General features: G+C 46.8%; 1 long non-coding RNA gene across 1 annotated transcript; it reads left to right on the forward strand.

Moving 5' to 3' along the window:
- The first annotated feature begins 434 nt into the window (after positions 1–434).
- LOC102027611 lies at positions 435–8193 on the forward strand. Its single transcript, XR_259623.1, has 3 exons — positions 435–804; positions 7158–7255; positions 7725–8193. It is a non-coding gene; the product is annotated as an uncharacterized LOC102027611 (long non-coding RNA).
- The last annotated feature ends 979 nt before the right edge of the window (positions 8194–9172 follow it).

A 9172-nucleotide genomic window follows, 5' to 3' on the forward strand; every position in this document is an offset into this window, starting at 1 on the left:
TGATGTTTCTCTCTTGGAGCAAGCTGACCATGGACTGAATCCCCTGAACTGTTAGTCAAATTGACCTCTTCTTCAAATTGTGGGTGTAGATCATTTTTTCACAGAGTTGAGAAAGTAATTAATACTCTCCTAAGTAGTCCAACATTATCATTAGCATACATTTAGAATTGTGGTGTGTTCACTTTTGAGTTTTAGCATAGGGAAAGGTCACTTCCTGTTGGGTGCCTGTGGGCAGATGGAGATCAAGGGTCTATAAAGAACAATATAAGTCTGAAGACATATAAATGTATATTTCCATATCAAAATAGTATCACTGCAAATAAAGGACATCAACAATAGGTGCCTTGGAACAGAAGCTCAGGATGTCATAATGGCTGACATGTGCTGAGCCTGACTACCCTGAGGGGCTGGCTGAGTTCCTTTGTTGTCTTTTCCATCCATACAACCAAGGAGGAGTAATTCACTTTACCAAGAAGAAATCTAAGACTAGGAAGTTAAATGTCACTGTGAAAAATTCATACAGGAAACACTGAAGCTCAGACCTTGTGCATCTGGCGTCAGGAAACAGTACCCGAAACCATGTGAGACTGGAGGGCGCACAGACACCTTGGGTGTTGCTGGCCAAGAATCAGGAGGCATCGTGTGTCCCTGCAGGTGTCAGCACTGGTGATGACACCTGAGTACCGGACTCTCCCCTTCACACCAAGATGCTATCTAATACTCATGGTAACTGGATGCCATCCGGAGGATGAGCAAGAAGAGAATTAACTCCTTGCTGACTGAGTTTCCTAGAGATAACTGCAGGTACCTTAAGTTATCACCATCAAATATTCTTCTAGGAAGAGTACAGGGAGGGCTGAAATTAAAGAAATTAAATAAGGGGTTCTGCATCTGCTCCCTGCCTGAGTTTTATAGGGTGAGACACTGATACTTCCAGCACTTTGGCTGGATGTCAGGCACTATGTAAGTAACTTACACCAATTACAGTGGGATGGGTCATAGATGAGATTATTCCATTGTTTTAGATGGACTCGGCAAAATCAAGTAAGTTCCTTGAGATTGCATGACTAGTAAATGGGGGTGTTGGGTGTATTGGGATTTTGGAGGTGCATTTCCTTTCTGAATTTTGAACAACTGAAAAACCAAGCTCTGCTTCATTTGTTGGTGAGATGGTTGAGAGAATGTCTTGGATCTGCCTTGAACTTTAACCCTTGTGCTCTTGTATCCAACTCCTCTGACCTGAAGGGCCCAGCCATTGTGTCTCTTGGTTTTTTGATGTCTTCCATGGAGAGTGGTCTCGGGTGGAAACTAACACAGAATGTGAAGATGTCTGAGCACACTAGTCTCTCCTATAAGATGATCCACAGGCTTCCTGGTCACCCAACTTCAAATCTCTCTTCTTCTAAGCCACTGAACAACCAGCTAAGATTTTTACCACTGGCCATGAGTCTATTACAGTCTAACTTCAAGCACTTGACTTTCTGATCCAAGTGGATGAAGGTGCATTGCTTGAAACTCTTTCCACTGGGAGCATTTCCTTCACCATGTCTTTAGGGCCACTGTGAGCACCCAGGGGCTGCAGGTAGTGAGGTTGTAGTCCATTTTCAGTGTAGTTTTGGATTGTCTGAAGACAATCTCATCAGGATGCTCTTGCTTTCCCCACCATGATAGCTCTTACTCCACAAATGAGGAATCTGTGCATAGTGCATTAGATTAACCAGGGCTCACATCACAAAGTGTCACAAACCCAGTGGCTTAGGAACAGGCACTTATTGTCTCACAGTTCTAGAGGCTAGAAATCTGAGACCAAGGTATCAACAGGATTACTTCCTTCTGAGCACTGTGAGAAAGAATCCCTTCTAAGACTATCTCTTATCTTCTGGGGGTTGCAACTTTTGGGGTCCTTGGCTTGTGGAAGCATCATCTTGATCTTTGCCTTTGTCTTCACATGGCATTGTCCATGTGTGTGTTTATGTGTCCAGATTTTTCAATTGTATATCAGTTGTGTTGGTTGGGACCATCTCTCATGATCTTATCTCACTAAATTTACTACATCTGTAATGACCCTATTTTCAAATACACTCATACTCTGAAATACTGGGGATCAGGACTCCAGCATATGAGTTTTGGGGAAAGACACAATTCAATTCATATTAGGTGGGTTTTTCCTACTTCCATGTGTGTGCAATCCAATTACACGTGGTGGGTGGGAAATTCCTCTTGGGTGAGTCTGCAAAATTGCTGGAGCTGGGCCAAGAGTCTATTATCCAGTCTCACTATGGCCCCACCACCAGGGGCACCATAATGGAGCTTTGGACCTGAGTATCAGTGTTGACCTGTACATAGCAGTCCTCGAGCTGCCCTCAATGTGAAGCCACTCATGGAAGTGGTTGGGGATCAAGCTGAGGGACAGTTACCATATGCACTTTCTGTGGTGTTGTGGAGTCCCTTTTCCTGAGAACCAGCCCTCTCCTGCAGTTTATGAGGTTCAGCCCTGAGAAGTAGTTCAGGCCTAGAAACTGGGTGGCTGGCATAACTTGTTGGGTGGCAGCCCTCGGCCCCCTGCTCTTCCACCCCTGATTTTGGTGGATGTGTTAAGAGGGCAGTGCCCTTACTGAATGTTCATCTATCCTGCTCTTGGGGACATTGTCCTGGGAACTGTCTCCAGAGTCCTCTGTGGCTCAGAGTCCTCTAGCTGACTCTTCAGTTTTGCGTCTGTTACAATAATTGTGCCCATCTGGTTGCTGGTGATGACATGCTGCCACCTGGCCTGGAATGCTTTCAAGTTCCCTTCTCTCCATTGCTACCAAGGAGCCCAGCCCTGCTGTAGCATTTCCTGTTACCAGCCACCACCTAACTTCCTAACAATGCTGGTGGTTTCTCACCAGTGAAACCCTTACCACTTTGTAAGCACGGTTTCCTCCAGGTCCTTCCCTGTGACACAGTTACTGGCCACTTTCTGGGTCACACGTGGTGTACATCTTCCGGGGCACATGCTTCTCAGAGTCCTTGATCCTCTCCCATCTTCTGCCTCTGCAGTTCTGCTGTTTGTCTTTTGCATTCTATGGGCTGTCACTTTCCCCAAGTTTTCAAGGGCCAGCCTAGTTGCACAGCTCTGGACCTTGCTGGGATGTTGAATTCTACATCCCAGAAAGGTGCTTCCAAATTGATAAGTGATGTGATTTAGACCCATGCCAAGCACTCACTGAATCTACTACACTTGGGAACAAGTCTGTTATGGTTCATACTTAGATGTCCCCCAAGAGCCTCATGCACTCATAGGCAGTGTTTTGAAAGGTGGTTGGGTTAAGAGGTGGCATAGTTGACTTTCTGTTAGGAGGTGAGGTTTGGTCAGAAGAGGTGGGTTACTATGGGAAGGACCTGGAAGGATGTGCACCTCCCTCCTCAGCTCCTCCCTTCACCTTCAGCTCTGGTCCACCATGCTGTGAGCAGCTCTCCTCTGCCATGTCCTTCTGCCACACCACCCTGCCTTGGAGCCATCTGACCATGGATTGAAATGTGAACTATAACAAACCTCTCCTCCTTTAGGTTTTGAGTGTTGGGTATTGTGTCTCAGCAATGAAGAAAGTATCTGTTACAAAGTCCCACACATTTTCCCAGCTCCTGCTGGAACATATTATATCCTAAATTTCTGCTGGGCTAGAGTCCATTTCTGTCTTAGCTAACCCAACACTCCCCTAGCTGATTGTATTCCAACTTAGTCCTGATGTGGCCTGATCATGAGTTTGGGGTTGTCCTGTGAAGAAAATGGAGTCACACATTTTCTTAAATACAGGGGACTACATTTCCCGTGAGCAAGGTTGAAGGGGTATATTAATCAGGGGACAGTGAGCCACTGCTGCAGACCCCGAGACTTTAGGATTTCCAGGTATATTGACCCAGATGTTACCACCCAAGTTCCAGGTCTTGGTTTTTCTCCATCAAGGCTCTTCTCTTGCATAGCAGGTGGGTTAATTATTATTCCATCATTGGGACAAAATACCCAACACCAATAACTTAGAAAACTTAGAAAGCAAGGTTTATCGTAGTTCACAGTTTCAGGGGGTTCAGTCCATGGTCTACAGTTTCAAGGTAGAAACAGTATGATAAAATAGCATGGTCGAGGAGAGCTGCTCATGCCATGGTGGCCAAGAAGCAGAGAGAGAAACAGAGGGGCTGGGGACAAGGTATACCTTTAGCCTCTAGTGACCCACCACTTCTGACCAGGCTGCATCTCCCACTAGCATGTTGAGCCATGAACTCATCAATGAGTGAATCCACTGACAAGTCTAGCACCCCATGATCCAATCACCTTCCAACAAGCCCACCTCTGAAGACACGAGACATTTGGGGGACATTTTACTTCTAAACCATAACATCAGTGTTGCCAGGGTTGAGATGTTAATCATCCCTGGAACTCTGTTACCTTCATTTTGAAGTCCGGTGCCTGATTCTCATCTTGTGTAACTGTCCAGTTGCTGAGTCTCTAGATTTACTGCCCCTCAAGTTTCCACCTCTGGCTTGCAATTTTGATCACCCTTAGGTTTCCTGAGTTTCTCCAGTGCATCAGTGGTACCAGCCACAGCCTTGGAAACTATAGTCCTGTGTTACTGTGTCCCCAGCCCCAGCTGTGCATCCCCTCTCTCTGGTACCCAGTCCCATCTTCCCTTAGGAGGACCCCAAACTGCTCCTGGAATGGGACTGTCTGGGTACGTGGGACTATTTCAGGAACTGTCTGTGTAGTCGTCTTTACTTGCCAGATAGTGAAGGTCATACTTCCAAATCCATCTCAGAGTCCTTTTCCTTGGTCCAGCCCTAGCACACATGGTCATCAGTCAGCTGCTGAGATGGAGATTTGCATGCAGAGTGTCACTGGGTGGTACATGAGCAAGGGTGAGGCTGCCAGGTTGGCTGGGGAGAAATGGAGTGCTACAGTTGTGACAGTGGCTTTAACCAGCTCATGGGGAGCAAAGAGTGTGAGACAGCCCTTCTTTGATGTGGAGTCTGGGGAGTGGACCTTCTGCTCTCACACTGGTGGTCCCTGGATCTGGGCTTACCTGGAGAGAGGGGTGAGAGCTTGGGCAAAAAAGCTCCCTTTGGCTGAGGGCTATCCCTGGTGATACCACCTGACTGTGAGCCACATGAGTCACACTTCTGGCAGCTGGGGAATTGAGGATCTTGATCTCAAAGGGGAGATCTGGGCAGCTCACCCCAGCATCCTTGATGGGCCTTAGGACAAAGTGAGGCACATGGGCAATGATACCCAGGGAGTCCCAGGAAGGGGCCTGATCCACCTTGCACTCTCCAGCTGAAGGGCAGTATCCTGCATGCCCTTCAGTGTTCAGAGGGCTCCAGTCTTGTTCTGAGCCTCCATCCTGGGGACTTCTCATAGGGAGGACAGGTGTGTGAAGGCACACAGTCCCTGGGGCTTGGCCTGCCCCAAAGCAAGCTCGGACAGCAGGGCCACACAAGCTGTCAGTATTTCATTTCTGTCTGGGAGCATCACCTCCCAATGGGAAGACTGAGTGAGAGGTGGAAGGGAAAAGGGCCGAGTCTCCTGGACACAAGGGCCGTGTCTCCTAGACTCTTCTACAAGAGAAGAAAGTCCTGCTCTATGGGAAGGCAAGCATGCGGGCAGAAGGGGGAAGGTTCTCTCAGTGAAACCCAGTAGTGACACTGCCGCTGTTTGTTACCAACATCCGTTCACCATCTGGAAACATCACACCTCTTTTTGGAAGAGTACTCTCCCTACCCTGTGTGGCCTTGCTGGCGCTGTTAATCAAGGGCATTCTGACCAGTGCTGGTCAGTGGGCAGACAAGGGACCCAAACTATGCCAGGCAGATTCCTTGATAGGAGCCGTACGGTTGGGAAAAGGTAGTGGGAGTACACTTTCTGCACAGATGGTGCCTGAACCAGAGGGCTGAGAAAGTCTTGCAGCATAACCAGGATCTAGTTCTGCCTCTGAGCCACATTTTCTAGCAGCTTCTACACTAGAAGCTGCCCAGTATGCTCCCATATTTTGCTTGTGATGGAGTTAGATGCTATGTTAGTCAGCTTTTGTTGCTGTAACCAAATATCTGACCTACACGAGTTACATGAGGAAAGGTTCGCTTTGGCTCATAGCTTCTGAGAGTTCAGTCCATGGTCAGTTGACTCCAAGGCAGAACATCATGGCAGAAGATGGTGGGGGAAACTGCTGACCTTATGGCAGCCAGTAAATAAAGAAGGAAAGAGCAAGAGAGGAAAGCGGTGGGGACCAGTCTCCCCAGAACCATGGCTCCCTCCCTTCAGCTGGCTCCTATCCCCTATTTCTACCATCTCCCAGTAAGGTCATCAAATGATGATCACACAGTGGATTAATCCAGTGATGAAATTAGAGCCCTCATGGTCCAATCACTGGTCCCAAAGCCCATTAGCAGCCAAGCCTTCAAGACAAAGACCCACTGGAGGACAGAACATGTCTGAACCATAATAGATGCCAATGCTTATAACAGCTGAAGAAGCCACACTGATACAACAAGATGCAGTCAACTAGTAGGGTCCAGGATGTGGGCTTCTGACCACCAGCTGTGGACATTCTGTCTTGGAAATCTCCATTCTGTTTCCTTTACAGCGCTGCCACATCCCCTGGGACCTGTGGGTCTACATGTATTGCCCTGGAGAGAACTTCTGCTGCTGTGACAAAGGGAGCAGAGGAGGAAAGTTTTCTTTAAAGAGACATTGGGGGGCTGGGGATTTAGCTCAGCGGCAAAGCGCTTGCCTGGCAAGTGCAAGGTCGTGAGTTCGGTTCCCGGTACCGGAGAAAAACCAAAAAAAAAAAAAAAGAGACATTGGGATGTGGGAAACTCATTATGCCTGGATAACACTTGCTTTCTCTGGTTCAATGAAGTGTATTCGTTTTACTGCAAAAGTACTCTTTGGGCGTCAGCACCAGATGGTGTTGGTGTCGGCCACAGAATAGAAAGTGCGTCTCCTGTCTGCTTTCAGTTCTCAGACTCCCGTGGATGTTATTGTGGATAGTTGTGTGACATTGGAGTGTTTTGTTGCGATTACATGTTTCTTTTCTCTAAAAAATACACACATGATTGTCATTCACACAGCAAATGGTATTTAGTGTCTGGAAATGCTTCTCTTTACTCTCTTGTTTTGCTGACAGGTTTGTTGCCATGCCATGTGTGTGCATTATTTATTGATGGAACAGGGAGGAAAGTGACACGGAAAGAAGTTTTCTGTGACTGGTCAGCCTGTTGATGGGTACGTGCTCTTCCCTGAATGCTCAGTCTTAAGAGAAAATCTCCCTCAAATGTGTTTTTTCACTAAAGGGAAAATAAGGCCTGTTATTTTCATACTGGGCCTTCATTTTCCCATTGGAGTAGAATAAGTAAAACTTGACCTGGTGATATTTTAGCCTTTTGTTTCTTTTTCATCTCACTCTCAAAAAAGAGGATTTAATTTTCTCTTTTAAGAGGCATATTTAATAATCTCTGATGCTGTAAGGATCTTTTCCTACATGTAAATAAATATGTACTTTCAACTGGGTAACAGCATTCCAACTTCCAGAAATAAAGATCCATATATTTATTTTCTTAATACCCATGTCCCTCCCTCCCTCCCTTCCTCCCTCCCTTCCATCCATCTTGCTTTCTCTCCTTCCTCCTTCCCTCCCTTCCTTCTTTCCGCATGCACTGTGTATCCACCTATGACACATACCGGGAACACCCAGTACGTCAGTCAGCTTGTATCACAGCCGTGAAATCCCTGGACACAGCCTACTCATCAAGCAAAAGCAAGCTTTACTTAGGTTCATGTTTCCAGGAGTTCAAGTCCAAGATGGGTGGCCTCATTGATTTGGGTCTTTGACAAAGGTGGTAGAGCATCAAGGAGCTGACAGAAAAAAAAAAGGCAGAGACTGTGAGGACCCACAGCTCCTTCACGAGCACAGCTCTAGGGACCCAAGGACCTTCGGCGAGGCCTCATCTCCGCCCGGTCCACGCCGCCACCAGTGCCGCCGCCCTGGGGACCGGGTGTCTCTAAACCGTCCTCTGACAATGCTCATCCGCACCACAGCTCCAGACACTGAGGAGACGCTAAAGAAATGAGAAACAGGTTCCTGCTCGTGTAGACCACAGGGTGTTCTGGTTAAGTTTAGCCTGAATTATGAGAGAAGAAATGTGATTTTTAAAATTCAAAAATAAAACATGGCTGGAGGAGAATCACTCATGGGTTTTATAATTATACTCTTTACTGATGTGTGTTCCAACTTTAGGGTGAGTATTCATAGAGTTCCTGAGTCACTCAATTGCTGTGAATAAAATGCGAGGAGCGCGCGCGCCCGGCTGTGTGTGTGTGTGTGTGTGTGTGTGTGTGTGTGTGTGTGTGTGTGTGTGTTCGCGCGCGCGCGCGCGCGCGTCTGTCTTGGGCATGGGAAGGGAATCGATCCGGAGAGGTCAGTATTACGCAGATACCTTCCCTTTTCATTCTGTTTAATGCTTTGCAGTGCCATCTGGTGGTTAAAATGAAGGACTACATTTCAATTTACAAGGAGATAAACTGGCAGAAACGCCTGGTCTTAACACTTGTGATGACCACGTATCGTATCATCCAAACTGATAGAGATCTGAATGCAAAAGTTTAATAATGTCCCAGAGCAACAAGCAGGAACTAAGACTACCAACAAGGAGCCTATACTAGATGGAAGGGTGAACGTTACGGGAGCATTGACGAATGTGACAAACAAAGCCTTATTTGTGTTATCTCATAAATTCCACACAATAAGCCTAGAAAAGCTGGGTTACATTGTTTTTTCATTTTACTGATGAAGCTGTGGGTCCTTTAGGGTTAAAACATAAAATATAAGAGATCCAGTTAATTGCGGATAATCCACAACAATTTTTTTAGTATAATATTCAGATAGCAAGGAAAAATTTTTCTCTGCACCATCTGGAACATCTTTATACTGAAAGCTATTAGCTCCTTATCTCAAGTTCAAATTTATCTGGCAGTTCTGACGCTGTTGGGTTTTCTCCTACATCTGGAAGGCCTAGAGAGGGCAGGTGGCTTGCTGGAGGCCAGAGCGTTAGGCACAGGGCGCTGGTGCTCGGCTCCTGCTCAGCGTGGTGTCCAGCCTCATCATTGAACAGGCTTTCTCTGGAGACAACAGTCCCAGGCGGG

The sequence above is a fragment of the Chinchilla lanigera genome, unplaced genomic scaffold (genome assembly GCF_000276665.1).
Source record: "Chinchilla lanigera isolate Chin_1 unplaced genomic scaffold, ChiLan1.0 scaffold00006, whole genome shotgun sequence".
In the NCBI taxonomy this organism is placed as follows: Eukaryota; Metazoa; Chordata; class Mammalia; order Rodentia; family Chinchillidae; genus Chinchilla; species Chinchilla lanigera.